The sequence below is a fragment of the Hyperolius riggenbachi genome, chromosome 4, assembly GCF_040937935.1.
Source record: "Hyperolius riggenbachi isolate aHypRig1 chromosome 4, aHypRig1.pri, whole genome shotgun sequence".
Lineage (NCBI taxonomy): Eukaryota > Metazoa > Chordata > Amphibia > Anura > Hyperoliidae > Hyperolius > Hyperolius riggenbachi.
In genome coordinates, this window is record NC_090649.1 from 142,594,637 (window position 1) to 142,622,090 (window position 27,454).

The 27,454-nt window shown below is 49.4% G+C and overlaps 11 non-coding genes across 11 annotated transcripts; all 11 read right to left on the reverse strand.

The window, feature by feature from the left end:
- Positions 1–1,520: 1,520 nt before the first annotated feature.
- Positions 1,521–1,711, reverse strand: LOC137505497 (U2 spliceosomal RNA). Its single transcript, XR_011020107.1, has one exon. It is a non-coding gene; the product is annotated as a U2 spliceosomal RNA (small nuclear RNA).
- A 1,183-nt stretch (positions 1,712–2,894) lies between these two features.
- LOC137505498 (U2 spliceosomal RNA) lies at positions 2,895–3,085 on the reverse strand. Its single transcript, XR_011020108.1, has one exon. It is a non-coding gene; the product is annotated as a U2 spliceosomal RNA (small nuclear RNA).
- Positions 3,086–4,265: 1,180 nt separating this feature from the next.
- On the reverse strand, positions 4,266–4,456 carry LOC137505499 (U2 spliceosomal RNA). Its single transcript, XR_011020109.1, has one exon. It is a non-coding gene; the product is annotated as a U2 spliceosomal RNA (small nuclear RNA).
- A 1,180-nt stretch (positions 4,457–5,636) lies between these two features.
- LOC137505500 (U2 spliceosomal RNA) lies at positions 5,637–5,827 on the reverse strand. Its single transcript, XR_011020110.1, has one exon. It is a non-coding gene; the product is annotated as a U2 spliceosomal RNA (small nuclear RNA).
- A 1,179-nt stretch (positions 5,828–7,006) lies between these two features.
- On the reverse strand, positions 7,007–7,197 carry LOC137505501 (U2 spliceosomal RNA). Its single transcript, XR_011020111.1, has one exon. It is a non-coding gene; the product is annotated as a U2 spliceosomal RNA (small nuclear RNA).
- A 1,181-nt stretch (positions 7,198–8,378) lies between these two features.
- Positions 8,379–8,569, reverse strand: LOC137505502 (U2 spliceosomal RNA). Its single transcript, XR_011020112.1, has one exon. It is a non-coding gene; the product is annotated as a U2 spliceosomal RNA (small nuclear RNA).
- A 1,180-nt stretch (positions 8,570–9,749) lies between these two features.
- On the reverse strand, positions 9,750–9,940 carry LOC137505690 (U2 spliceosomal RNA). Its single transcript, XR_011020296.1, has one exon. It is a non-coding gene; the product is annotated as a U2 spliceosomal RNA (small nuclear RNA).
- Positions 9,941–11,122: 1,182 nt separating this feature from the next.
- LOC137505553 (U2 spliceosomal RNA) lies at positions 11,123–11,313 on the reverse strand. Its single transcript, XR_011020162.1, has one exon. It is a non-coding gene; the product is annotated as a U2 spliceosomal RNA (small nuclear RNA).
- Positions 11,314–12,493: 1,180 nt separating this feature from the next.
- LOC137505664 (U2 spliceosomal RNA) lies at positions 12,494–12,684 on the reverse strand. Its single transcript, XR_011020270.1, has one exon. It is a non-coding gene; the product is annotated as a U2 spliceosomal RNA (small nuclear RNA).
- Positions 12,685–14,201: 1,517 nt separating this feature from the next.
- On the reverse strand, positions 14,202–14,392 carry LOC137505669 (U2 spliceosomal RNA). The gene has a single exon (XR_011020275.1). It is a non-coding gene; the product is annotated as a U2 spliceosomal RNA (small nuclear RNA).
- Positions 14,393–15,570: 1,178 nt separating this feature from the next.
- LOC137505554 (U2 spliceosomal RNA) lies at positions 15,571–15,761 on the reverse strand. The gene has a single exon (XR_011020163.1). It is a non-coding gene; the product is annotated as a U2 spliceosomal RNA (small nuclear RNA).
- Positions 15,762–27,454: the final 11,693 nt, after the last annotated feature.

Sequence of the window (27,454 nt, forward strand, 5' to 3'; positions counted from 1 at the left end):
CCCCTGGCTACCTATCCCGGGCACATATACCCCCTGGCTACCTATCCCGGGCACATATACCCCCTGGCTACCTATCCCGGGCACATATACCCCCTGGCTACCTATCCCGGGCACATATACCCCCTGGCTACCTATCCTGGGGACACTGGCTGTTTGTCATTATGTGCATTTGCTGGTGAAAAGCAGTCTCTTGTTATGTGAATTTGCTGGTGAAAAGCAGTCTCTTGTTATGTGCATTTGCTGGTGAAAAGCAGTCTCTTGTTATGTGCATTTGCTGGTGAAAAGCAGTCTCTTGTTATGTGCATTTGCTGGTGAAAAGCAGTCTCTTGTTATGTGCATTTGCTGGTGAAAAGCAGTCTCTTGTTATGTGCATTTGCTGGTGAAAAGCAGTCTCTTGTTATGTGCATTTGCTGGTGAAAAGCAGTCTCTCGTTATGTGCATTTGCTGGTGAAAAGCAGTCTCTCGTTATGTGCATTTACATGGGGAAAAGCTGTCTCTCGTTATGTGCATTTACATGGGGAAAAGCTGTCTCTTATGTGCATTTAGTGGGGAATTTTTGTCAGTAAAAATCTTTTGTCAGTAAATTTTTAGGTATTTGTCAGTAAAAAAGAACGTGAAAGGTTGGCAACACTGGCAGGCTGTGTGGTGCAACGGGAAAGATACAGGCAGCCCACCTTGGGCTTGGCAGGGGAGAGGAGCCGACGTCAGCGAGCGAGAGTAGGGTGGCCGCAGGCAGCCATAAATACGCAGTGTGTGACTGCGTCGCACTCGCAGAGCCTCTCAGCCTGAGTCAGTCCAGAGACTAGCAGACTGTCACTTGCAGGAAGCCAAAGCCAGCCAGGAGCAAGCCCATGGAAGAGGGGTAGGAATGAGGTATCACATGCATGCGTAAAGAGGTGGAAGGTGTGGGTGTGATTAGGAAGGACATGGGTGTGGTTATGTGGTTGGGCGTGGTTAATTTAACCACTCCCATAGGCGCCAGAGAAAATCTTGCACCCAGGTGCCAGGCACCCCAGGCTCACCCCTGGATGCAGCTGCTTTTCTTGCAGAGGACAACGTGCAAACGTGAAGGAAAGTGATCCGTTCATGGTTTTTTTGACCTGCAGCAACTGCGCCACGCAAGTACAATACAGACTAATCAAAATTAAAAATGATTTTTTTTTCTTTGGTTGTGGGATTTTTTGTGTGTGTTTTTCTGACTTCTTTTCCTGTCTGTTCTCAGGTTCTGATAACCAATGCGAAATACAGAGTCCATGAATAAATGACACAGATGCACAAAAATAGGCACACACAGATTTGAAACAATGTTTTTATTGTGGATTTCACAATGTATCCTGCACCCAACAGTAGCAGCACAGACATAGACCGCACAGCAGGGTGGACAATACACAACACTTGCTACTGGCAAATTCACTTTGCAGAGGGACACTTAATTTCTCCACTACACTTCCCTACACTTAGTTAGTTAGTCAGCTGGGTATTTGAGTAGTTTTGATCTGTTTTTTGACACTAGTTAGAGAGAGTAGTGCACCGGTCCTGGAGGTACTGCAATACCAGGTCGATGCGCGGAGTGGACAGAGCAAGCTCTTCTTCCATCTCCCTGTTCCAAAAATCCATTTAATATATGGTCCCCAGATAGGGGACGTATCAGATATTAAACTGATAAGAACAGATACTACACTTGATCTTAGCCAAAAGGCCGAGAAGCGATAACCCTAATTACCTTCTAAATGCAGCAGCGGCGAACAGCGCACAACCCAGCACTGCCCCGCACAGCCGGCTAACCCCGGCCAGCTACCAGCTGCCAGGGGGGGGGGGGGCCCTTCCCACTGCCTGTGCAGGCCTGCCGGGCCCCCGGGATGGGCGCACCTGTGCTAAACGCAGACGCACGGGCCAGGCTCAGCTGCCGCCTGATCACATTAGCATGGCCCCGCCCAGCGCCACAACAGCCATCACCCCTCCGCTGCCATGCCTCCACGTCGAAGAGAAAAGTAAAGTAGGCTTCCGGCTCCCTGCATTCTGGCAACACGCTAGGAGAGAGTGTGGAGGGCAGAGGAAGAAGTCAAGTCTCTAGCCTGGCTGGCTGTTTGAGAACACAGTGCATCTTTCTTTCGTTCATCCTCCTTCCTCTTCATATCTCTCTGTCTGTGTGGACGTGCGCGGTGTGCCACAAGAGGGAGACACAGGCCGGGGAGTGGAGAGCCTAAACAGGAGTTGCCTTCCTAGCCTGCTGCACACTCTCACAGCCTGGCACAGAAGCAGGCACCTGAGCAGGTGGTGCTGAGTCATGCAGGAAGCCAACCGATGATGTCACAATGCTCTGAGCCCAGGCAGCTGCTAAGTAAAGGGGCTGCAGCCAGGGCTCTGCCTGCCAGTCCGCTGGAAGCTCTCTGGGGGAAGGATGCAGCTGCTTTTCTTGCAGAGGACAACGTGCAAACGTGAAGGAAAGTGATCCGTTCATGTTTTTTTTGACCTGCAGCAACTGCGCCACGCAAGTACAATACAGACTAATCAAAATTAAAAATGATTTTTTTTTCTTTGGTTGTGGGGTTTTTTTTTGTGTGTTTTTCTGACTTCTTTTCCTGTCTGTTCTCAGGTTCTGATAACCAATGCGAAATACAGAGTCCATGAATAAATGACACAGATGCACAAAAATAGGCACACACAGATTTGAAACAATGTTTTTATTGTGGATTTCACAATGTATCCTGCACCCAACAGTAGCAGCACAGACATAGACCGCACAGCAGGGTGGACAATACACAACACTTGCTACTGGCAAATTCACTTTGCAGAGGGACACTTAATTTCTCCACTACACTTCCCTACACTTAGTTAGTTAGTCAGCTGGGTATTTGAGTAGTTTTGATCTGTTTTTTGACACTAGTTAGAGAGAGTAGTGCACCGGTCCTGGAGGTACTGCAATACCAGGTCGATGCGCGGAGTGGACAGAGCAAGCTCTTCTTCCATCTCCCTGTTCCAAAAATCCATTTAATATATGGTCCCCAGATAGGGGACGTATCAGATATTAAACTGATAAGAACAGATACTACACTTGATCTTAGCCAAAAGGCCGAGAAGCGATAACCCTAATTACCTTCTAAATGCAGCAGCGGCGAACAGCGCACAACCCAGCACTGCCCCGCACAGCCGGCTAACCCCGGCCAGCTACCAGCTGCCAGGGGGGGGCCCCCTTCCCACTGCCTGTGCAGGCCTGCCGGGCCCCCGGGATGGGCGCACCTGTGCTAAACGCAGACGCACGGGCCAGGCTCAGCTGCCGCCTGATCACATTAGCATGGCCCCGCCCAGCGCCACAACAGCCATCACCCCTCCGCTGCCGTGCCTCCACGTCGAAGAGAAAAGTAAAGTAGGCTTCCGGCTCCCTGCATTCTGGCAACACGCTAGGAGAGAGTGTGGAGGGCAGAGGAAAAAGTCAAGTCTCTAGCCTGGCTGGCTGTTTGAGAACACAGTGCATCTTTCTTTCGTTCATCCTCCTTCCTCTTCATATCTCTCTGTCTGTGTGGACATGCGCGGTGTGCCACAAGAGGGAGACACAGGCCGGGGAGTGGAGAGCCTAAACAGGAGTAGCCTTCCTAGCCTGCTGCACACTCTCACAGCCTGGCACTGAAGCAGGCACCTGAGCAGGTGGTGCTAAGTCATGCAGGAAGCCAACCGATGATGTCACAATGCTCTGAGCCCAGGCAGCTGCTAAGTAAAGGGGCTGCAGCCAGGGCTCTGCCTGCCAGTCCGCTGGAAGCTCTCTGGGGGAAGGATGCAGCTGCTTTTCTTGCAGAGGACAACGTGCAAACGTGAAGGAAAGTGATCCGTTCATGGTTTTTTTTGACCTGCAGCAACTGCGCCGCGCAAGTACAATACAGACTAATCAAAATTAAAAATGATTTTTTTTTCTTTGGTTGTGGGGTTTTTTGTGTGTGTTTTTCTGACGTCTTTTCCTGTCTGTTCTCAGGTTCTGATAACCAATGCGAAATACAGAGTCCATGAATAAATGACACAGATGCACAAAAATAGGCACACACAGATTTGAAACAATGTTTTTATTGTGGATTTCACAATGTATCCTGCACCCAACAGTAGCAGCACAGACATAGACCGCACCGCAGGGTGGACAATACACAACACTTGCTACTGGCAAATTCACTTTGCAGAGGGACACTTAATTTCTCCACTACACTTCCCTACACTTAGTTAGTTAGTCAGCTGGGTATTTGAGTAGTTTTGATCTGTTTTTTGACACTAGTTAGAGAGAGTAGTGCACCGGTCCTGGAGGTACTGCAATACCAGGTCGATGCGCGGAGTGGACAGAGCAAGCTCTTCTTCCATCTCCCTGTTCCAAAAATCCATTTAATATATGGTCCCCAGATAGGGGACGTATCAGATATTAAACTGATAAGAACAGATACTACACTTGATCTTAGCCAAAAGGCCGAGAAGCGATAACCCTAATTACCTTCTAAATGCAGCAGCGGCGAACAGCGCACAACCCAGCACTGCCCCGCACAGCCGGCTAACCCCGGCCAGCTACCAGCTGCCAGGGGGGGGGCCCCCTTCCCACTGCCTGTGCAGGCCTGCCGGGCCCCTGGGATGGGCGCACCTGTGCTAAACGCAGACGCACGGGCCAGGCTCAGCTGCCGCCTGATCACATTAGCATGGCCCCGCCCAGCGCCACAACAGCCATCACCCCTCCGCTGCCGTGCCTCCACGTCGAAGAGAAAAGTAAAGTAGGCTTCCGGCTCCCTGCATTCTGGCAACACGCTAGGAGAGAGTGTGGAGGGCAGAGGAAGAAGTCAAGTCTCTAGCCTGGCTGGCTGTTTGAGAACACAGTGCATCTTTCTTTCGTTCATCCTCCTTCCTCTTCATATCTCTCTGTCTGTGTGGACGTGCGCGGTGTGCCACAAGAGGGAGACACAGGCTGGGGAGTGGAGAGCCTAAACAGGAGTTGCCTTCCTAGCCTGCTGCACACTCTCACAGCCTGGCACTGAAGCAGGCACCTGAGCAGGTGGTGCTGAGTCATGCAGGAAGCCAACCGATGATGTCACAATGCTCTGAGCCCAGGCAGCTGCTAAGTAAAGGGGCTGCAGCCAGGGCTCTGCCTGCCAGTCCGCTGGAAGCTCTCTGGGGGAAGGATGCAGCTGCTTTTCTTGCAGAGGACAACGTGCAAACGTGAAAAAAAGTGATCCGTTCAAGTTTTTTTTGACCTGCAGCAACTGCACCGCGCAAGTACAATACAGACTAATCAAAATTAAAAATGATTTTTTTTTCTTTGGTTGTGGTTTTTTTTTTGAGTGTTTTTCTGACTTCTTTTCCTGTCTGTTCTCAGGTTCTGATAACCAATGCGAAATACAGAGTCCATGAATAAATGACACAGATGCACAAAAATAGGCACACACAGATTTGAAACAATGTTTTTATTGTGGATTTCACAATGTATCCTGCACCCAACAGTAGCAGCACAGACATAGACCGCACAGCAGGGTGGACAATACACAACACTTGCTACTGGCAAATTCACTTTGCAGAGGGACACTTAATTTCTCCACTACACTTCCCTACACTTAGTTAGTTAGTCAGCTGGGTATTTGAGTAGTTTTGATCTGTTTTTTGACACTAGTTAGAGAGAGTAGTGCACCGGTCCTGGAGGTACTGCAATACCAGGTCGATGCGCGGAGTGGACAGAGCAAGCTCTTCTTCCATCTCCCTGTTCCAAAAATCCATTTAATATATGGTCCCCAGATAGGGGACGTATCAGATATTAAACTGATAAGAACAGATACTACACTTGATCTTAGCCAAAAGGCCGAGAAGCGATAACCCTAATTACCTTCTAAATGCAGCAGCGGCGAACAGCGCACAACCCAGCACTACCCCGCACAGCCGGCTAACCCCGGCCAGCTACCAGCTGCCAGGGGGGGGCCCCCTTCCCACTGCCTGTGCAGGCCTGCCGGGCCCCCGGGATGGGCGCACCTGTGCTAAATGCAGACGCACGGGCCAGGCTCAGCTGCCGCCTGATCACATTAGCATGGCCCCGCCCAGCGCCGGAACAGCCATCACCCCTCCGCTGCCGTGCCTCCACGTCGAAGAGAAAAGTAAAGTAGGCTTCCGGCTCCCTGCATTCTGGCAACACGCTAGGAGAGAGTGTGGAGGGCAGAGGAAGAAGTCAAGTCTCTAGCCTGGCTGGCTGTTTGAGAACACAGTGCATCTTTCTTTCGTTCATCCTCCTTCCTCTTCATATCTCTCTGTCTGTGTGGACGTGCGCGGTGTGCCACAAGAGGGAGACACAGGCCGGGGAGTGGAGAGCCTAAACAGGAGTAGCCTTCCTAGCCTGCTGCACACTCTCACAGCCTGGCACTGAAGCAGGCACCTGAGCAGGTGGTGCTGAGTCATGCAGGAAGCCAACCGATGATGTCACAATGCTCTGAGCCCAGGCAGCTGCTAAGTAAAGGGGCTGCAGCCAGGGCTCTGCCTGCCAGTCCGCTGGAAGCTCTCTGGGGGAAGGATGCAGCTGCTTTTCTTGCAGAGGACAACGTGCAAACGTGAAGGAAAGTTATCCGTTCATGGTTTTTTTGACCTGCAGCAACTGCGCCGCGCAAGTACAATACAGACTAATCAAAATTAAAAATGATTTTTTTTTCTTTGGTTGTGGGGTTTTTTGTGTGTGTTTTTCTGACGTCTTTTCCTGTCTGTTCTCAGGTTCTGATAACCAATGCGAAATACAGAGTCCATGAATAAATGACACAGATGCACAAAAATAGGCACACACAGATTTGAAACAATGTTTTTATTGTGGATTTCACAATGTATCCTGCACCCAACAGTAGCAGCACAGACATAGACCGCACAGCAGGGTGGACAATACACAACACTTGCTACTGGCAAATTCACTTTGCAGAGGGACACTTAATTTCTCCACTACACTTCCCTACACTTAGTTAGTTAGTCAGCTGGGTATTTGAGTAGTTTTGATCTGTTTTTTGACACTAGTTAGAGAGAGTAGTGCACCGGTCCTGGAGGTACTGCAATACCAGGTCGATGCGCGGAGTGGACAGAGCAAGCTCTTCTTCCATCTCCCTGTTCCAAAAATCCATTTAATATATGGTCCCCAGATAGGGGACGTATCAGATATTAAACTGATAAGAACAGATACTACACTTGATCTTAGCCAAAAGGCCGAGAAGCGATAACCCTAATTACCTTCTAAATGCAGCAGCGGTGAACAGCGCACAACCCAGCACTGCCCCGCACAGCCGGCTAACCCCGGCCAGCTACCAGCTGCCAGGGGGGGGGGCCCCCTTCCCACTGCCTGTGCAGGCCTGCCGGGCCCCCGGGATGGGCGCACCTGTGCTAAACGCAGACGCACGGGCCAGGCTCAGCTGCCGCCTGATCACATTAGCATGGCCCCGCCCAGCGCCACAACAGCCATCACCCCTCCGCTGCCGTGCCTCCACGTCGAAGAGAAAAGTAAAGTAGGCTTCCGGCTCCCTGCATTCTGGCAACACGCTAGGAGAGAGTGTGGAGGGCAGAGGAAGAAGTCAAGTCTCTAGCCTGGCTGGCTGTTTGAGAACACAGTGCATCTTTCTTTCGTTCATCCTCCTTCCTCTTCATATCTCTCTGTCTGTGTGGACGTGCGCGGTGTGCCACAAGAGGGAGACACAGGCTGGGGAGTGGAGAGCCTAAACAGGAGTTGCCTTCCTAGCCTGCTGCACACTCTCACAGCCTGGCACTGAAGCAGGCACCTGAGCAGGTGGTGCTGAGTCATGCAGGAAGCCAACCGATGATGTCACAATGCTCTGAGCCCAGGCAGCTGCTAAGTAAAGGGGCTGCAGCCAGGGCTCTGCCTGCCAGTCCGCTGGAAGCTCTCTGGGGGAAGGATGCAGCTGCTTTTCTTGCAGAGGACAACGTGCAAACGTGAAAAAAAGTGATCCGTTCAAGTTTTTTTTGACCTGCAGCAACTGCACCGCGCAAGTACAATACAGACTAATCAAAATTAAAAATGATTTTTTTTTCTTTGGTTGTGGTTTTTTTTTTGAGTGTTTTTCTGACTTCTTTTCCTGTCTGTTCTCAGGTTCTGATAACCAATGCGAAATACAGAGTCCATGAATAAATGACACAGATGCACAAAAATAGGCACACACAGATTTGAAACAATGTTTTTATTGTGGATTTCACAATGTATCCTGCACCCAACAGTAGCAGCACAGACATAGACCGCACAGCAGGGTGGACAATACACAACACTTGCTACTGGCAAATTCACTTTGCAGAGGGACACTTAATTTCTCCACTACACTTCCCTACACTTAGTTAGTTAGTCAGCTGGGTATTTGAGTAGTTTTGATCTGTTTTTTGACACTAGTTAGAGAGAGTAGTGCACCGGTCCTGGAGGTACTGCAATACCAGGTCGATGCGCGGAGTGGACAGAGCAAGCTCTTCTTCCATCTCCCTGTTCCAAAAATCCATTTAATATATGGTCCCCAGATAGGGGACGTATCAGATATTAAACTGATAAGAACAGATACTACACTTGATCTTAGCCAAAAGGCCGAGAAGCGATAACCCTAATTACCTTCTAAATGCAGCAGCGGCGAACAGCGCACAACCCAGCACTGCCCCGCACAGCCGGCTAACCCCGGCCAGCTACCAGCTGCCAGGGGGGGGCCCCCTTCCCACTGCCTGTGCAGGCCTGCCGGGCCCCCGGGATGGGCGCACCTGTGCTAAATGCAGACGCACGGGCCAGGCTCAGCTGCCGCCTGATCACATTAGCATGGCCCCGCCCAGCGCCGGAACAGCCATCACCCCTCCGCTGCCGTGCCTCCACGTCGAAGAGAAAAGTAAAGTAGGCTTCCGGCTCCCTGCATTCTGGCAACACGCTAGGAGAGAGTGTGGAGGGCAGAGGAAGAAGTCAAGTCTCTAGCCTGGCTGGCTGTTTGAGAACACAGTGCATCTTTCTTTCGTTCATCCTCCTTCCTCTTCATATCTCTCTGTCTGTGTGGACGTGCGCGGTGTGCCACAAGAGGGAGACACAGGCCGGGGAGTGGAGAGCCTAAACATGAGTAGCCTTCCTAGCCTGCTGCACACTCTCACAGCCTGGCACTGAAGCAGGCACCTGAGCAGGTGGTGCTGAGTCATGCAGGAAGCCAACCGATGATGTCACAATGCTCTGAGCCCAGGCAGCTGCTAATTAAAGGGGCTACAGCCAGGGCTCTTCCTGCCAGTCCGCTGGAAGCTCTCTGGGGGAAGGATGCAGCTGCTTTTCTTGCAGAGGACAACGTGCAAACGTGAAGGAAAGTGATCCGTTCATGGTTTTTTTGACCTGCAGCAACTGCGCCGCGCAAGTACAATACAGACTAATCAAAATTAAAAATGATTTTTTTTTTCTTTGGTTGTGGTTTTTTTTTTGTGTGTTTTTCTGACTTCTTTTCCTGTCTGTTCTCAGGTTCTGATAACCAATGCGAAATACAGAGTCCATGAATAAATGACACAGATGCACAAAAATAGGCACACACAGATTTGAAACAATGTTTTTATTGTGGATTTCACAATGTATCCTGCACCCAACAGTAGCAGCACAGACATAGACCGCACAGCAGGGTGGACAATACACAACACTTGCTACTGGCAAATTCACTTTGCAGAGGGACACTTAATTTCTCCACTACACTTCCCTACACTTAGTTAGTTAGTCAGCTGGGTATTTGAGTAGTTTTGATCTGTTTTTTGACACTAGTTAGAGAGAGTAGTGCACCGGTCCTGGAGGTACTGCAATAACAGGTCGATGCGCTGAGTGGACAGAGCAAGCTCTTCTTCCATCTCCCTGTTCCAAAAATCCACTTAATATATGGTCCCCAGATAGGGGACGTATCAGATATTAAACTGATAAGAACAGATACTACACTTGATCTTAGCCAAAAGGCCGAGAAGCGATAACCCTAATTACCTTCTAAATGCAGCAGCGGCGAACAGCGCACAACCCAGCACTGCCCCGCACAGCCGGCTAACCCCGGCCAGCTACCAGCTGCCAGGGGGGAGGGGGGCCCCTTCCCACTGCCTGTGCAGGCCTGCCGGGCCCCCGGGATGGGCGCACCTGTGCTAAACGCAGACGCACGGGCCAGGCTCAGCTGCCGCCTGATTACATTAGCATGGCCCGCCCAGCGCCGGAACAGCCATCACCCCTCCGCTGCCGTGCCTCCACGTCGAAGAGAAAAGTAAAGTAGGCTTCCGGCTCCCTGCATTCTGGCAACACGCTAGGAGAGAGTGTGGAGGGCAGAGGAAGAAGTCAAGTCTCTAGCCTGGCTGGCTGTTTGAGAACACAGTGCATCTTTCTTTCGTTCATCCTCCTTCCTCTTCATATCTCTCTGTCTGTGTGGACGTGCGCGGTGTGCCACAAGAGGGAGACACAGGCCGGGGAGTGGAGAGCCTAAACAGGAGTTGCCTTCCTAGCCTGCTGCACACTCTCACAGCCTGGCACTGAAGCAGGCACCTGAGCAGGTGGTGCTGAGTCATGCAGGAAGCCAACCGATGATGTCACAATGCTCTGAGCCCAGGCAGCTGCTAAGTAAAGGGGCTGCAGCCAGGGCTCTGCCTGCCAGTCCGCTGGAAGCTCTCTGGGGGAAGGATGCAGCTGCTTTTCTTGCAGAGGACAACGTGCAAACGTGAAGGAAAGTGATCCGTTCATGGTTTTATTGACCTGCAGCAACTGCGCCGCGCAAGTACAATACAGACTAATCAAAATTAAAAATGATTTTTTTTTCTTTGGTTGTGGGTTTTTTTTTGTGTGTTTTTCTGACTTCTTTTCCTGTCTGTTCTCAGGTTCTGATAACCAATGCGAAATACAGAGTCCATGAATATATGACACAGATGCACAAAAATAGGCACACACAGATTTGAAACAATGTTTTTATTGTGGATTTCACAATGTATCCTGCACCCAACAGTAGCAGCACAGACATAGACCGCACAGCAGGGTGGACAATACACAACACTTGCTACTGGCAAATTCACTTTGCAGAGGGACACTTCATTTCTCCACTACTCTTCCCTACACTTAGTTAGTTAGTCAGCTGGGTATTTGAGTAGTTTTGATCTGTTTTTTGACACTAGTTAGAGAGAGTAGTGCACCGGTCCTGGAGGTACTGCAATACCAGGTCGATGCGCGGAGTGGACAGAGCAAGCTCTTCTTCCATCTCCCTGCTCCAAAAATCCATTTAATATATGGTCCCCAGATAGGGGACGTATCAGATATTAAACTGATAAGAACAGATACTACACTTGATCTTAGCCAAAAGGCCGAGAAGCGATAACCATAATTACCTTCTAAATGCAGCAGCGGCGAACAGCGCACAACCCAGCACTGCCCCGCACAGCCGGCTAACCCCGGCCAGCTACCAGCTGCCAGGGGGGGGGGGCCCTTCCCACTGCCTGTGCAGGCCTGTCGGGCCCCCGGGATGGGCGCACCTGTGCTAAACGCAGACGCACGGGCCAGGCTCAGCTGCCGCCTGATCATATTAGCATGGCCCCGCCCAGCGCCACAACAGCCATCACCCCTCCGCTGCCGTGCCTCCACGTCGAAGAGAAAAGTAAAGTAGGCTTCCGGCTCCCTGCATTCTGGCAACACGCTAGGAGAGAGTGTGGAGGGCAGAGGAAGAAGTCAAGTCTCTAGCCTGGCTGGCTGTTTGAGAACACAGTGCATCTTTCTTTCGTTCATCCTCCTTCCTCTTCATATCTCTCTGTCTGTGTGGACGTGCGCGGTGTGCCACAAGAGGGAGACACAGGCCGGGGAGTGGAGAGCCTAAACATGAGTAGCCTTCCTAGCCTGCTGCACACTCTCACAGCCTGGCACTGAAGCAGGCACCTGAGCAGGTGGTGCTGAGTCATGCAGGAAGCCAACCGATGATGTCACAATGCTCTGAGCCCAGGCAGCTGCTAAGTAAAGGGGCTACAGCCAGGGCTCTTCCTGCCAGTCCGCTGGAAGCTCTCTGGGGGAAGGATGCAGCTGCTTTTCTTGCAGAGGACAACGTGCAAACGTGAAGGAAAGTGATCCGTTCATGGTTTTTTTGACCTGCAGCAACTGCGCCGCGCAAGTACAATACAGACTAATCAAAATTAAAAATGATTTTTTTTTCTTTGGTTGTGGTTTTTTTTTTGTGTGTTTTTCTGACTTCTTTTCCTGTCTGTTCTCAGGTTCTGATAACCAATGCGAAATACAGAGTCCATGAATAAATGACACAGATGCACAAAAATAGGCACACACAGATTTGAAACAATGTTTTTATTGTGGATTTCACAATGTATCCTGCACCCAACAGTAGCAGCACAGACATAGACCGCACAGCAGGGTGGACAATACACAACACTTGCTACTGGCAAATTCACTTTGCAGAGGGACACTTAATTTCTCCACTACACTTCCCTACACTTAGTTAGTTAGTCAGCTGGGTATTTGAGTAGTTTTGATCTGTTTTTTGACACTAGTTAGAGAGAGTAGTGCACCGGTCCTGGAGGTACTGCAATAACAGGTCGATGCGCGGAGTGGACAGAGCAAGCTCTTCTTCCATCTCCCTGTTCCAAAAATCCACTTAATATATGGTCCCCAGATAGGGGACGTATCAGATATTAAACTGATAAGAACAGATACTACACTTGATCTTAGCCAAAAGGCCGAGAAGCGATAACCCTAATTACCTTCTAAATGCAGCAGCGGCGAACAGCGCACAACCCAGCACTGCCCCGCACAGCCGGCTAACCCCGGCCAGCTACCAGCTGCCAGGGGGGAGGGGGGCCCCTTCCCACTGCCTGTGCAGGCCTGCCGGGCCCCCGGGATGGGCGCACCTGTGCTAAACGCAGACGCACGGGCCAGGCTCAGCTGCCGCCTGATTACATTAGCATGGCCCGCCCAGCGCCGGAACAGCCATCACCCCTCCGCTGCCGTGCCTCCACGTCGAAGAGAAAAGTAAAGTAGGCTTCCGGCTCCCTGCATTCTGGCAACACGCTAGGAGAGAGTGTGGAGGGCAGAGGAAGAAGTCAAGTCTCTAGCCTGGCTGGCTGTTTGAGAACACAGTGCATCTTTCTTTCGTTCATCCTCCTTCCTCTTCATATCTCTCTGTCTGTGTGGACGTGCGCGGTGTGCCACAAGAGGGAGACACAGGCCGGGGAGTGGAGAGCCTAAACAGGAGTTGCCTTCCTAGCCTGCTGCACACTCTCACAGCCTGGCACTGAAGCAGGCACCTGAGCAGGTGGTGCTGAGTCATGCAGGAAGCCAACCGATGATGTCACAATGCTCTGAGCCCAGGCAGCTGCTAAGTAAAGGGGCTGCAGCCAGGGCTCTGCCTGCCAGTCCGCTGGAAGCTCTCTGGGGGAAGGATGCAGCTGCTTTTCTTGCAGAGGACAACGTGCAAACGTGAAGGAAAGTGATCCGTTCAAGTTTTTTTTGACCTGCAGCAACTGCACCGCGCAAGTATAATACAGTCTAATCCAGTGTTTCTCAACATTTTATAAGTGTGTACCCCTTTTAAAACCCTGTACTCATCGAGTACCCCCTAGCATAGTAAACATTATCACAAGTACCCCTTGACAAATATATATTTAATCGTAGTACATGATAATTGGTTGTAAACAATGTGCAAGCATTTATTATTGCTTTTAATTAGCTAAAATACTAATTTGGTGTTGTTTAAATAAGAATTATAATTTTCTAAATCTCTAAATTTGTTATTCTTGGTTAAGTATATCAAGCCCGAGTACCCCTGGACCCATCAGAAGTACCCCCTGGGGTACGCGTACCGCATGTTGAGAACATAGGGTCTAATCAAAATTAAAAATGATTTTTTTTTCTTTGGTTGTGGTTTTTTTTTTGAGGGTTTTTCTGACTTCTTTTCCTGTCTGTTCTCAGGTTCTGATAACCAATGCGAAATACAGAGTCCATGAATAAATGACACAGATGCACAAAAATAGACACACACAGATTTGAAACAATGTTTTTATTGTGGATTTCACAATGTATCCTGCACCCAACAGTAGCAGCACAGACATAGACCGCACAGCAGGGTGGACAATACACAACACTTGCTACTGGCAAATTCACTTTGCAGAGGGACACTTAATTTCTCCACTACACTTCCCTACACTTAGTTAGTTAGTCAGCTGGGTATTTGAGTAGTTTTGATCTGTTTTTTGACACTAGTTAGAGAGAGTAGTGCACCGGTCCTGGAGGTACTGCAATACCAGGTCGATGCGCGGAGTGGACAGAGCAAGCTCTTCTTCCATCTCCCTGTTCCAAAAATCCATTTAATATATGGTCCCCAGATAGGGGACGTATCAGATATTAAACTGATAAGAACAGATACTACACTTGATTTTAGCCAAAAGGCCGAGAAGCGATAACCCTAATTACCTTCTAAATGCAGCAGCGGCGAACAGCGCACAACCCAGCACTGCCCCGCACAGCCGGCTAACCCCGGCCAGCTACCAGCTGCCAGGGGGGGGCCCCCTTCCCACTGCCTGTGCAGGCCTGCCGGGCCCCCGGGATGGGCGCACCTGTGCTAAACGCAGACGCACGGGCCAGGCTCAGCTGCCGCCTGATTACATTAGCATGGCCCCGCCCAGCGCCGCAACAGCCATCACCCCTCCGCTGCCATGCCTCCACGTCGAAGAGAAAAGTAAAGTAGGCTTCCGGCTCCCTGCATTCTGGCAACACGCTAGGAGAGAGTGTGGAGGGCAGAGGAAGAAGTCAAGTCTCTAGCCTGGCTGGCTGTTTGAGAACACAGTGCATCTTTCTTTCGTTCATCCTCCTTCCTCTTCATATCTCTCTGTTGTGTGGACGTGCGCGGTGTGCCACAAGAGGGAGACACAGGCCGGGGAGTGGAGAGCCTAAACAGGAGTTGCCTTCCTAGCCTGCTGCACACTCTCACAGCCTGGCACTGAAGCAGGCACCTGAGCAGGTGGTGCTGAGTCATGCAGGAAGCCAACCGATGATGTCACAATGCTCTGAGCCCAGGCAGCTGCTAAGTAAAGGGGCTGCAGCCAGGGCTCTGCCTGCCAGTCCGCTGGAAGCTCTCTGGGGGAAGGATGCAGCTGCTTTTCTTGCAGAGGACAACGTGCAAACGTGAAGGAAAGTGATCCGTTCATGGTTTTTTTGACCTGCAGCAACTGCGCCGCGCAAGTACAATACAGACTAATCAAAATTAAAAATGATTTTTTTTTCTTTGGTTGTGGGGTTTTTTTTGTGTGTTTTTCTGACTTCTTTTCCTGTCTGTTCTCAGGTTCTGATAACCAATGCGAAATACAGAGTCCATGAATAAATGACACAGATGCACAAAAATAGGCACACACAGATTTGAAACAATGTTTTTATTGTGGATTTCACAATGTATCCTGCACCCAACAGTAGCAGCACAGACATAGACCGCACAGCAGGGTGGACAATACACAACACTTGCTACTGGCAAATTCACTTTGCAGAGGGACACTTAATTTCTCCACTACTCTTCCCTACACTTAGTTAGTTAGTCAGCTGGGTATTTGAGTAGTTTTGATCTGTTTTTTGACACTAGTTAGAGAGAGTAGTGCACCGGTCCTGGAGGTACTGCAATACCAGGTCGATGCGCGGAGTGGACAGAGCAAGCTCTTCTTCCATCTCCCTGCTCCAAAAATCCATTTAATATATGGTCCCCAGATAGGGGACGTATCAGATATTAAACTGATAAGAACAGATACTACACTTGATCTTAGCCAAAAGGCCGAGAAGCGATAACCCTAATTACCTTCTAAATGCAGCAGCGGCGAACAGCGCACAACCCAGCACTGCCCCGCACAGCCGGCTAACCCCGGCCAGCTACCAGCTGCCAGGGGGGGGGCCCCCTTCCCACTGCCTGTGCAGGCCTGCCGGGCCCCCGGGATGGGCGCACCTGTGCTAAACGCAGACGCACGGGCCAGGCTCAGCTGCCGCCTGATTACATTAGCATGGCCCCGTCCAGCGCCGGAACAGCCATCACCCCTCCGCTGCCGTGCCTCCACGTCGAAGAGAAAAGTAAAAGTAGGCTTCCGGCTCCCTGCATTCTGGCAACACGCTAGGAGAGAGTGTGGAGGGCAGAGGAAGAAGTCAAGTCTCTAGCCTGGCTGGCTGTTTGAGAACACAGTGCATCTTTCTTTCGTTCATCCTCCTTCCTCTTCATATCTCTCTGTTGTGTGGACGTGCGCGGTGTGCCACAAGAGGGAGACACAGGCCGGGGAGTGAAGAGCCTAAACAGGAGTTGCCTTCCTAGCCTGCTGCACACTCTCACAGCCTGGCACTGAAGCAGGCACCTGAGCAGGTGGTGCTGAGTCATGCAGGAAGCCAACCGATGATGTCACAATGCTCTGAGCCCAGGCAGCTGCTAAGTAAAGGGGCTGCAGCCAGGGCTCTGCCTGCCAGTCCGCTGGAAGCTCTCTGGGGGAAGGATGCAGCGGCTTTTCTTGCAGAGGACAACGTGCAAACGTGAAGGAAAGTGATCCGTTCATGGGTTTTTTGACCTGCAGCAGGGGCGTAGCTAAAAATGACTGGGCCCCATAGCAAAAAAAAATGATGCCCCCCCCCCCCCCCCCCTCGACCTTCCAACCCCACGGACCTCGGACCTCCCACCCAAACATTTTGTGGGGCAATCTGATTTCCCCACAAAATGCAACCAGATTGTCGGCAGATTTCCCTACAATATGCAACCAGATTGTCGGCAGATTTCCCTACAATATGCAACCAGATTGTCGGCAGATTTCCCTACAATATGCAACCAGATTGTCGCCAGATTTCCCTACAATATGCAACCAGATTGTCGCCAGATTTCCCTACAATATGCAACCAGATTGTCGGCAGATTTCCCTACAATATGCAACCAGATTGTCGGCAGATTTCCCTACAATATGCAACCAGATTGTCGGCAGATTTCCCTACAAAATGCAACCAGATTGTCGCCAGATTTCCCTACAAAATGCAACCAGATTGTCGCCAGATTTCCCCACAAAATGCAACCAGATTTTTGGCAGATTTCCCCACAAAATGCAACCAGATTGTTGGCAGATTTCCCCACAAAATGCAACCAGATTGTTGGCAGATTTCCACACAATATGCAACCAGATTGTCAGCAGATTTCCACACAATATGCAACCAGATCGTCGGCAGATTTCCACACAATATGCAACCAGATTGTAGGCAGATTTCCACACAATATGCAACCAGATTGTCGGCAGATTTCCACACAATATGCAACCAGATCGTCGGCAGATTTCCACACAATATGCAACCAGATTGTTGGCAGATTTCCACACAATATGCAACCAGATCGTCGGCAGATTTCCACACAATATGCAACCAGATTGGCGGCAGATTTCCCCACAAAATGCAACCAGATTGTTGGCAGATTTCCCCACAAATTGCAATCAGATTGTCGCCAGATTTCCCCACAAAATGCAATCAGATTGTCGCCAGATTTCCCCACAAAATGCAGTATATGTAGTTAGGTCTATAGTGGGCTAACATTAATTACCTGGAGGGAGGGTGGTTGGGCAGGCTGGCACACTATTTGCGGCGCAGGCAATGCACTGGGTAGGCAGTTAGGTAGCTGGGTGGGAGGGTAGGGAGATAGGTAGACGAGTGAGAGGGTAGGCAGATAGGTAGACGGGTGGGCAGTTAGGTAGCCGGGTGGGAAGTTAGGTAGAAAGGTGGGCAGTTAGGTAGCCGGGTGGGAAGTTAGGTAGAAAGGTGGGCAGTTAGGTAGCCTGTGGGAAGTTAGGTAGCCAGGTGGCAGGGTGGGCAGTTAGGTAGCCGGGTGGGCAGTTAGGTAGCTGGGTGGCAGGGTAGGCAGATAGGTAGCTGGGTGGCAGGGTAGGCAGTTAGATAGCTGGGTGGGCAGTTAGGTAGCTGGGTGGCAGGGTAGGCAGATAGGTAGCCAGGTGGGCAGCTAGGTAGCTGGGTGGGCAGTTAGGTAGCCGGGTGGGCAGTTAGATATCCAGGTGGGAGGGTGGGCAGTTAGGTAGCCAGGTGGGCAGTTAGGTAGCCGGGTGGGCAGTTAGGTAGCTGGGTGGCAGGGTAGGCAGTTAGGTAGCCGGGTGGCAGGGTGGGCAGTTAGGTAGCCAGGTGGGAGGGTGAGCAGTTAGGTAGCCTGGTGGGAGGGTGGATAGTTAGGTAGTGGGCAGTTAGGTAGCCGGGTGGGCAGCTAGGTAGCTGGGTGGGCAGTTAGGTAGCCGGGTGGGCAGTTAGGTAGCTGGGTGGCAGGGTAGGCAGTTAGGTAGCCGGGTGGCAGGGTGGGCAGTTAGGTAGCCAGGTGGGAGGGTGAGCAGTTAGGTAGCCTGGTGGGAGGGTGGATAGTTAGGTAGTGGGCAGTTAGGTAGCCGGGTGGGCAGTTAGGTAGCCGGGTGGGCAGCTAGGTAGCTGGGTGGGCAGTTAGGTAGCCGGGTGGGCAGTTAGGTAGCCAGGTGGGAGGGTGGGCAGTTAGGTAGCCGGGTGGGTGGGCAGTTAGGTAGCCGGGTGGGTGGGCAGTTAGGTAGCCGGGTGGGTGGGCAGTTAGGTAGCCGGGTGGGAGGGTGGGCAGTTAGGTAGCCGGGTGGGAGAGTGGGCAGTTAGGTAGTGGGCAGTTAGGTAGCCGGGCGGGAGGGGAGGTAGCTGCCTCACCGGGGGTCCTTCCTCCTTTTATCAGCGGCGGGAGGTGCGTCATATACAGAAGGCTCCGTCGGAGTAATCAGCCACTAGAGGTTCAGCTGCCTCCAGGCTACGGTGTCCCCACTGTATTGCTGCTCGCAATAAACCAGGAAGCGGTGCGAGCAGCAATACAGTGGGGACACCATAGCCCGGAGGCAGCTGAACCTCTAGTGGCTGCTTACCCCCGCCGGAGCCTTCTGTATATGACGCACCTCCCGCCGCTGATAAAAGGAGGGGGGGCCCCAGGTGAGGAGGGGGGGCACTGAGGTGAGGGAGGAGGGGGGCCCCAACCGGCGAAACAAAAAAAAAAAAGTCCTCTCGGGCAGCTGCGGGCCCCCTGTGACGTAGCGCTGCCGCGGGGCCCCGTAGCGACGCTATGGCGGCTATCCCCATTGCTACGCCACTGATACAGGGTATGATGTACATCTCTGTTTCTCTAGCTGATCTCCTGGATCAAAATAAATACAAATATATGTAATAGTACAACTTTGGGGCAGGTAGATGCACATATTGTATCCAAAGTTTGTTAAAAATAGGAGGACAGGATTACATGCTGTATAAATGAAAAAGTCATTGCCCTAAAAAATATTATAAGAATTAGGTTCTTTATGCTATATGTCCTAGATGCAGAACATTACAGGTCATTCAATATTGTAAAAAAATGTGATACAAAAAGGACATATGTGCACACATGGATTGTCTATCACATTGGATGGGGTTCCACCACACTCACAGGAAACCGAACAATTCAAATTCCGCATTCAGTCCTCTTGGGGACATAGTGTCTAATGTAAATATCCAATAACTTTCCCTACTGGACATCCTAGCTATATAGTCACCCCCCCTGGGGTCCCTATCCACTATCTCCAAACCCATGAATTTAGTGTCCTTAATTATACAATTATGCTTTTCTTTATAATGTCTAGATAGGGGATGTCCCTCCCAGCCCTTCTTCATGTTGTTAAAATGTTCCCCTATCCTGTCCCTTAACAATCTCTTTGTCCTTCCCACATATATTTTATCACATGGGCACTTAATGCAATAAATCACTCCCCTAGTGTCACAAGTGATAAGTCCATTAATCTTCAATGGGGTCTTGCCTGTGGTGATCTCACCTACCTAATCTAATCTACGCTGGGGGGCACCTACCTAATCTAACCTACGCTGGGGGGCACCTACCTATCTAACCTATCCTGGGGGGTACCTACCTAATCTAACCTACGCTGGGGGGCAGCTACCTATCTAACCTATCCTGGGGGGCACCTACCTAATCTAACCTACGCTGGGGGGCAGCTACCTATCTAACCTATCCTGGGAGGCACCTACCTAATCTAACCTACACTGGGGGGCAGCTACCTGTCTAACCTATCCTGGGGGGCACCTACCTAATCTAACCTACGCTGGGGGGCAGCTACCTATCTAACCTATCCTGGGGGGCACCTACCTAATCTAACCTATGCTGGGGGGCAGCTACCTAATCTAACCTACACTGGGGTGCAGCTACCTATCTAACCTATACTGGGGGGCATCTACCTAATCTAACCTACACTGGGGGGCAGCTACCTATCTAACCAACACTGGGGGGCAGCTACCTATCCTGGGGGGCACCTACCTAATCTAACCTACGCTGGGGGGCAACCTACACTGGGGGGCAACTACCTATCTAACCTACACTGGGGGGCAGCTACCTATCTAACCTACACTGGGGGGCAGCTACCTATCTAACCTATACTGGGGGGCACCTACCTAATCTAACCTATGCTGGGGGCAGCTACCTATCTAACCTATACTGGGGGGCACCTGTCTAATCTAGCCTATACTGGAAGGGGTGGGCAGCTACCTAATCTAACCTATACTGTGGGGCACCTACCTATCTAACGTATACTGAGGGGAACCTACCTATCTAACCTATACTGGGGGGCAGCTACCTATCTAACCTATACTGGGGGGGGAGCTACTTATCTAACCTATACCTGGGGCACTTATCTAACCTGTATTGGGGGCACCTACCTACCTAGCTAGCCTATACAGGTGACAACTATACTGGCTACCTATATTGGAGACACCTACCTAAATGACCTATACTGGGGGCACCTACCTATCTAACCTATGCTGGGGGCAACTATTCTGGCTACCTATATTAGAGGCACCCACCTAGCTAACCTGTACTGGGGCACCTACCTATCTAACTTATACCGGGGGCGCCTGCCTATCTAACCTATACTGGGGGCAACTATACTGGCTACCTATACTGGAGGCACCTACCTGGCTAACCTATAGCGGGGGCAACTATACTGGCTCACCTATGCCTGGCTACCTATACTGGGGTACCTATTCTTGGCTACCTATACTGGGGGGACCTATACTAAGTGAAACTAGACCTGGCTAACCTATACTGCGGGCACCCATACCTTGCTCCGGGGGGGGGGGCGCAATTTTTACACCCTCGTCCTGGGTGCATTTTAGCCTAGAAACTGCACTGCCTGGCGGACTCATAGTGCCAGAGCTGCAGAGCTCTATAGGAAGTAGCAGTGTTAGGGGGTCTTGCCCAAGGTCTCCTATTGAATAGGTACTGGTTTACAGAACAGGAAGAGCCAAGAATCAAACCCAGGTCTCCTATCTATCTGGCACAACGTTTTAATGACTTGCCGCCAACAGGTTAAAGATCCGATCCGCCATGATCGTGGTTATTGCCGTGCATCGTCAAACATCATACGCCAAATCACGTGCCTGTGCCCACTCGCCAGATCACGGAAACGATCGCTCATCGCTCAAAAAATTGCCGGTCGTCACAAAAACTGTCTTGGAAATCGCGTAGTGGGTACGAACCTTTATTCTATCTATAATATCCATAAGCATTCTTTCCAATCACACGTTTAGTAAATCAGGCCAGGTCATGCGTCACTTTTATAATGAGATATGAAAGCAGATTGCAGAAGCTTTTATGACAAATGACTATGGTAAACATTTGTGAAATGATGCAAATGCTAACTAGCGCTTAATGAACAAACACTGCCCTGAGCTACACAGGAACCTATGCAAATGAGCTGGTGTCACCTCATCCCAGGCATGGGTCATTTTTACTATGACATTCATAAACTGAAACCTGCAATTTGGAGGCTGTAATTGCCATGCCAGGGTGAGGCTGAGCGGCCGGATTCTTCGGTGTGTTCAAAGTTCACAATGCCTGGAGATGAAGTAACACACAGCATGACATAAGCAGACAAACCGTAGTCCTGATTAGTGCCTTATTACATAAGGTGCACGGGAGGAGCCTCCTCCCAATCCTTACAACTGCCTGGATTCCAAGTTACTCCGGGATATACGCCCAAGCTTGTTAAATATTCTTTACACAGAATTTTCCCACACCTCCGGAATGCACCAGCGATGAGCAACGGCATGCAAAAGGGAGCAGTAAAATACACAACTGCCCTTCAATCTGTTTCATGTCATTTTATTCCACTCTGCGAGCTATAAAATCCATTACACCTGGCTCTGAATAATCAGTGTTTTAGTAACACTTTTATATGGCTGAATTCCATCACATATTAGTTATCTCTAGCAACCGCGATGCTGTAGTCTCTATAAAAAAGCATCAGTCTGTGTAAAGGGTACCTGCAGCTTATGCACAGCAGATCGTGAGGCGCGTGTGTGAAAAAGGGGTGCAAGGAAGTTTGGGTGCCCAATTTTGGCTAGTAAAATATTGGTAACATTTACTGATATCCTATGTTACAAAAGTGTAACTTCCAATAGTAAAATATCGTAAAATAATATTGATATTTTACTACAACTTAACCTAACACTATTCTCACACAGAACCCTCCCTTAGGGCTTGTTCACACTAAGATTCATTAAAGCGTAATAACTCAGTTATCAGGTGTAAAGGCTTTGCACGTGCTAAATATCACTATCACGTGTTAAGTATCATTATCATGTGCTAAGTATCATTATCACGTGCTTAGTATCATTATCACGTGAAGTCACTGCAGATCACGTGAACGGAATGTAGATCATGAATTATTACAGTATACAGTACATAAAGCGGCGCACGTTAAACTTTGCCATTGAAAACTACAGCACTTCGCACGATCAGAAGATAGCATTTGGTAATAAAATCAGCAATGGTGCTTACATTAACATGTGAGTTAATGTAATATGGCGCATGCAAAGTTTAACGCGCGTCGCTTTATGTACTGTATACAGTAATGAGTCATGATCTACATTCCGTTCGCATGATCTGCATTAACTTCACGTAATAATGAAACTTAGCACGTGATAATGATACTTAGCACATGATATCACGTGCAAAGCGGCTTATCACTGTCGTGCTAATTGTTAGCACGCTTTAGTGAATCGAGCCCTAACAGCGATTTCGCTCTTTTTTTAGCACTGGCGATTTTAGAAATTGCCTTAAAAGTGCTTGTGCAATGTTGCTCTGTGGGAGTGTTCTCACATAAGCGATGAGCTTTCTATTCAATCGCAAATGTGGCTCCTGCACCATTTTTTTAGTGTTTGCGATTCAATAGAAAGTATGAAAAGCGATTTCCAGCGCGCTTAAATGAATTAATACATTGTATTTATTCATTTCCAGGTCACAAAGTTCACTTCCTGACTGATGTCAGGAAGTGAAAAAAATCATCATTGCTCCACAAAAAGCTCTTAGGCAAGCGCTTTTCTAAGTGAAAATCACCCAGAAAGCGTTTGTAAAAGCGCTTTAAAAATGTATCTATAAATTGCTCAGCGCTTGTGATAGCGCTGGCGATTTATAATGTGAACAAGGCCTAAACGATGCCTAACCTCAACCACCCCCCAATGCCTAACCTTAACCAGTTCAGGACCATAGGCTTACACCCCCCAGTGACCAGGCTATTTTTTACAATTTAGTGCTCTGCAGCTTTCATAGCTCGCTGCAGAAACTAATTAGCACACAAATTAATCCCCACCCCCTTATTTGGCCACCAACAGAACTTCCTGTTTGTGGAATCTGATCGCTGCTGTGATGTTTATTTCTTTTTTTTATTAATTAATTTTTTTTTATTTATTTTTTTTAAATAAAATTGTCCAGTGGCTGCAAAACTAATTTCATGTAGTGTATGATATTCCTATTTGAAAGTTTGGGGAAGGTAAAAGTTGCCCTACCAAGGGAACCAAAACGGCCAGGAATGGACCTGCTCCTATTCTGGGTAACTCTCTGAATAGAATAAGGCTTAAGTCACACAACAACACACCAAGCTAGGGCAGGTAGCTTATCCGCTGGTGCATTAATGTTCTGACTGTCAACAGAGAGGAAAAGTATAAAGTATGTAAAAAGGTAAAAGTATAAAGAATATATCGGGTGTATGAAAATGTAAACACCATCCACAAAACTGTGCAAAACAGAATATCCATTGTAATATCTCAACGGACAAACTTGCCTACATTACAAACAGCAGAGGTGCCAGGCTATGTACCGGACCGCATTGGTGATATGCTCCTATTTATTGCCTGAGGAAGTGGGATATACCCGCGAAACGTGTTGCACCTTGTTCGGAGTATGTAAATAAACAGATTTTTGCTTAAAACGTCTGTTTTGGAGGGGTAGGTCCACCGCTACCTACTTCATTTTAAAGAAATATTGTTTTTATCCTGTTGGTGCCTCTGTACTACTATTACATTACAAACAGACTTTTTTAGGGCTCGTTCACACTGTAGGGCGTTTTCAGGAGTTTTTTTTACACGCGGGCGATTTTTAAAATCACCCACCAAATGCTTGTGCAATGAATGTCTATGAGAAGGTTCATATTAGCGCGGGTCGTTCAGTAAAGCAGTGCGTGGACCATTTTTGAGTTGATTCTGCCTCAGTGGAAAGTATAGGAAAATGCAAAACGTTCACAAAATTGCTTTGTGTGGCGATTGCGTTTCTCATTTTTAAGAAAAAATACACTGTATTTATTTTTTTCCGGGTCAAAGAGTTCACTTCCTGACTTGCGTCAGGGAGTGAATTACAAAACCGCTTTGAAAAAACGCTTAGAAAACCGCTAAGCACAAAAATGAATCGCCCATCCAAAAGTCAGGAATCGGAAAAGAAAGACGCCTCAAAAACAGCCCAACGCGAACTGGCATGCAAACAGACCGCAATGTGAACAAGGCCAGAGTCCATTTTATATGTTGTTTGGTCCACTGCCGTCCAATACGGAAAGGGTCCAGCAGAGGGCCTGATTTGAACCAAGCCTGAATCAGAGGGACACCTTTTAGCTTCACCTCTGCCTTTACCTATTGTGATTTTAATGTCTGCGTTAGACTTGTTTGTATATTTATTTACCTGCTGAATACAGCTTTAAGAAAAAATGTAGAAACCATTGTTGAATGAGGCCTGGTGCACACCAAAAACCGCTAGCAGATCCGCAAAATGCTAGCAGATTTTGAAATGCTTTTTCTTCTTTTTCTGCAGCGTTTCAGCTAGCGTTTTGCGGTTTTGTGTAGCGGTTTTGGTGTAGTAGATTTCATGTATTGTTACAGTAAAGCTGTTACTGAACAGCTACTGTAACAAAAAACGCCTGGCAAACCGCTCTGAAGTGCCGTTTTTCAGAGCGGTTTGCGGTTTTCCTATACTTAACATTGAGGCAGAAACGCCTCCACAATCCAAAATCTGCAGCAGCCCGGGAGTATGCGTTTCTGCAAAACGCCTCCCGCTCTGGTGTGCACCAGCCCATTGAAATACATTATCCAAGCGTATCCGCAGCCGCAAGCGGATCGCAAAACGCAGCCGAAACGCTCTGGTGTGCACTAGGCCTAAGACAGCATTCTGGTCCGCCGATCACATTATACAGGCACCATGCACCAGTTCTTATTAATTAATTGTCTTAGGCAGGGCTAAATGACCTTTATTGTATACTAGTAAAAAGGCCCGTGCTAAAAAACAGGCGAAAAGCTGCGGCTGCTTAGCCCCCCCCCCCCCCGCAATGCGCGCACAGACGCGTCCTGATCGCCCATCCCCCATCGCTGACTAAAGTATATGCACACAGGGAGATGCCGCTTGCTTGGCAGTTGGAAAAAGCTGTTATTTCCCACAATGCAATGAGGTTCACAGACAGCAAACTGTCAGTTCTGGAAGCACGGACACAGGGACACAGGAGGACGGAGAGACACAGGGGTTTTATTATATAGGACTAGTCCTAAGTCCCATTTAAAAATGGGCACTAGGCTGTGGCGGCGGCCTTCCCCCCCGCACTGGTTTCTCTCTTATCGGCGTGCATACAGCGTGCGCCGCCCATGCTTGGTTTGCCATTATTTTAACATTTGAAAATAAAAAATACACTGTTCAAAAAAATAAAGGGGATACTTAAATAACACAATGGGCTCTATTCACAAAACCATGTGCGGTAACCAGGGGTGTAGCTAGAAATGACTGGGCCCCATAGCAAAAAAAAATGATGGGCCCCCCCCCCCCCCCCCCCCCCCTCGACCTTCCAACCCCACGGACCTCGGACCTCCCACCCAAACATTTTGTGGGGCAATCTGATTTCCCCACAAAATGCAACCAGATTGTCGGCAGATTTCCCTACAATATGCAACCAGATTGTCGGCAGATTTCCCTACAATATGCAACCAGATTGTCGGCAGATTTCCCTACAATATGCAACCAGATTGTCGCCAGATTTCCCTACAATATGCAACCAGATTGTCGCCAGATTTCCCTACAATATGCAACCAGATTGTCGGCAGATTTCCCTACAATATGCAACCAGATTGTTCGGCAGATTTCCCTACAATATGCAACCAGATTGTCGGCAGATTTCCCTACAAAATGCAACCAGATTGTCGCCAGATTTCCCTACAAAATGCAACCAGATTGTCGCCAGATTTCCCCACAAAATGCAACCAGATTTTTGGCAGATTTCCCCACAAAATGCAACCAGATTGTTGGCAGATTTCCCCACAAAATGCAACCAGATTGTTGGCAGATTTCCACACAATATGCAACCAGATTGTCAGCAGATTTCCACACAATATGCAACCAGATCGTCGGCAGATTTCCACACAATATGCAACCAGATTGTAGGCAGATTTCCACACAATATGCAACCAGATTGTCGGCAGATTTCCACACAATATGCAACCAGATCGTCGGCAGATTTCCACACAATATGCAACCAGATTGTTGGCAGATTTCCACACAATATGCAACCAGATCGTCGGCAGATTTCCACACAATATGCAACCAGATTGGCGGCAGATTTCCCCACAAAATGCAACCAGATTGTTGGCAGATTTCCCCACAAATTGCAATCAGATTGTCGCCAGATTTTCCCACAAAATGCAATCAGATTGTCGCCAGATTTCCCCACAAAATGCAGTATATGTAGTTAGGTCTATAGTGGGCTAACATTAATTACCTGGAGGGAGGGTGGTTGGGCAGGCTGGCACACTATTTGCGGCGCAGGCAATGCACTGGGTAGGCAGTTAGGTAGCTGGGTGGGAGGGTAGGGAGATAGGTAGACGAGTGAGAGGGTAGGCAGATAGGTAGACGGGTGGGCAGTTAGGTAGCCGGGTGGGAAGTTAGGTAGAAAGGTGGGCAGTTAGGTAGCCGGGTGGGAAGTTAGGTAGAAAGGTGGGCAGTTAGGTAGCCTGTGGGAAGTTAGGTAGCCAGGTGGCAGGGTGGGCAGTTAGGTAGCCGGGTGGGCAGTTAGGTAGCTGGGTGGCAGGGTAGGCAGATAGGTAGCTGGGTGGCAGGGTAGGCAGTTAGATAGCTGGGTGGGCAGTTAGGTAGCTGGGTGGCAGGGTAGGCAGATAGGT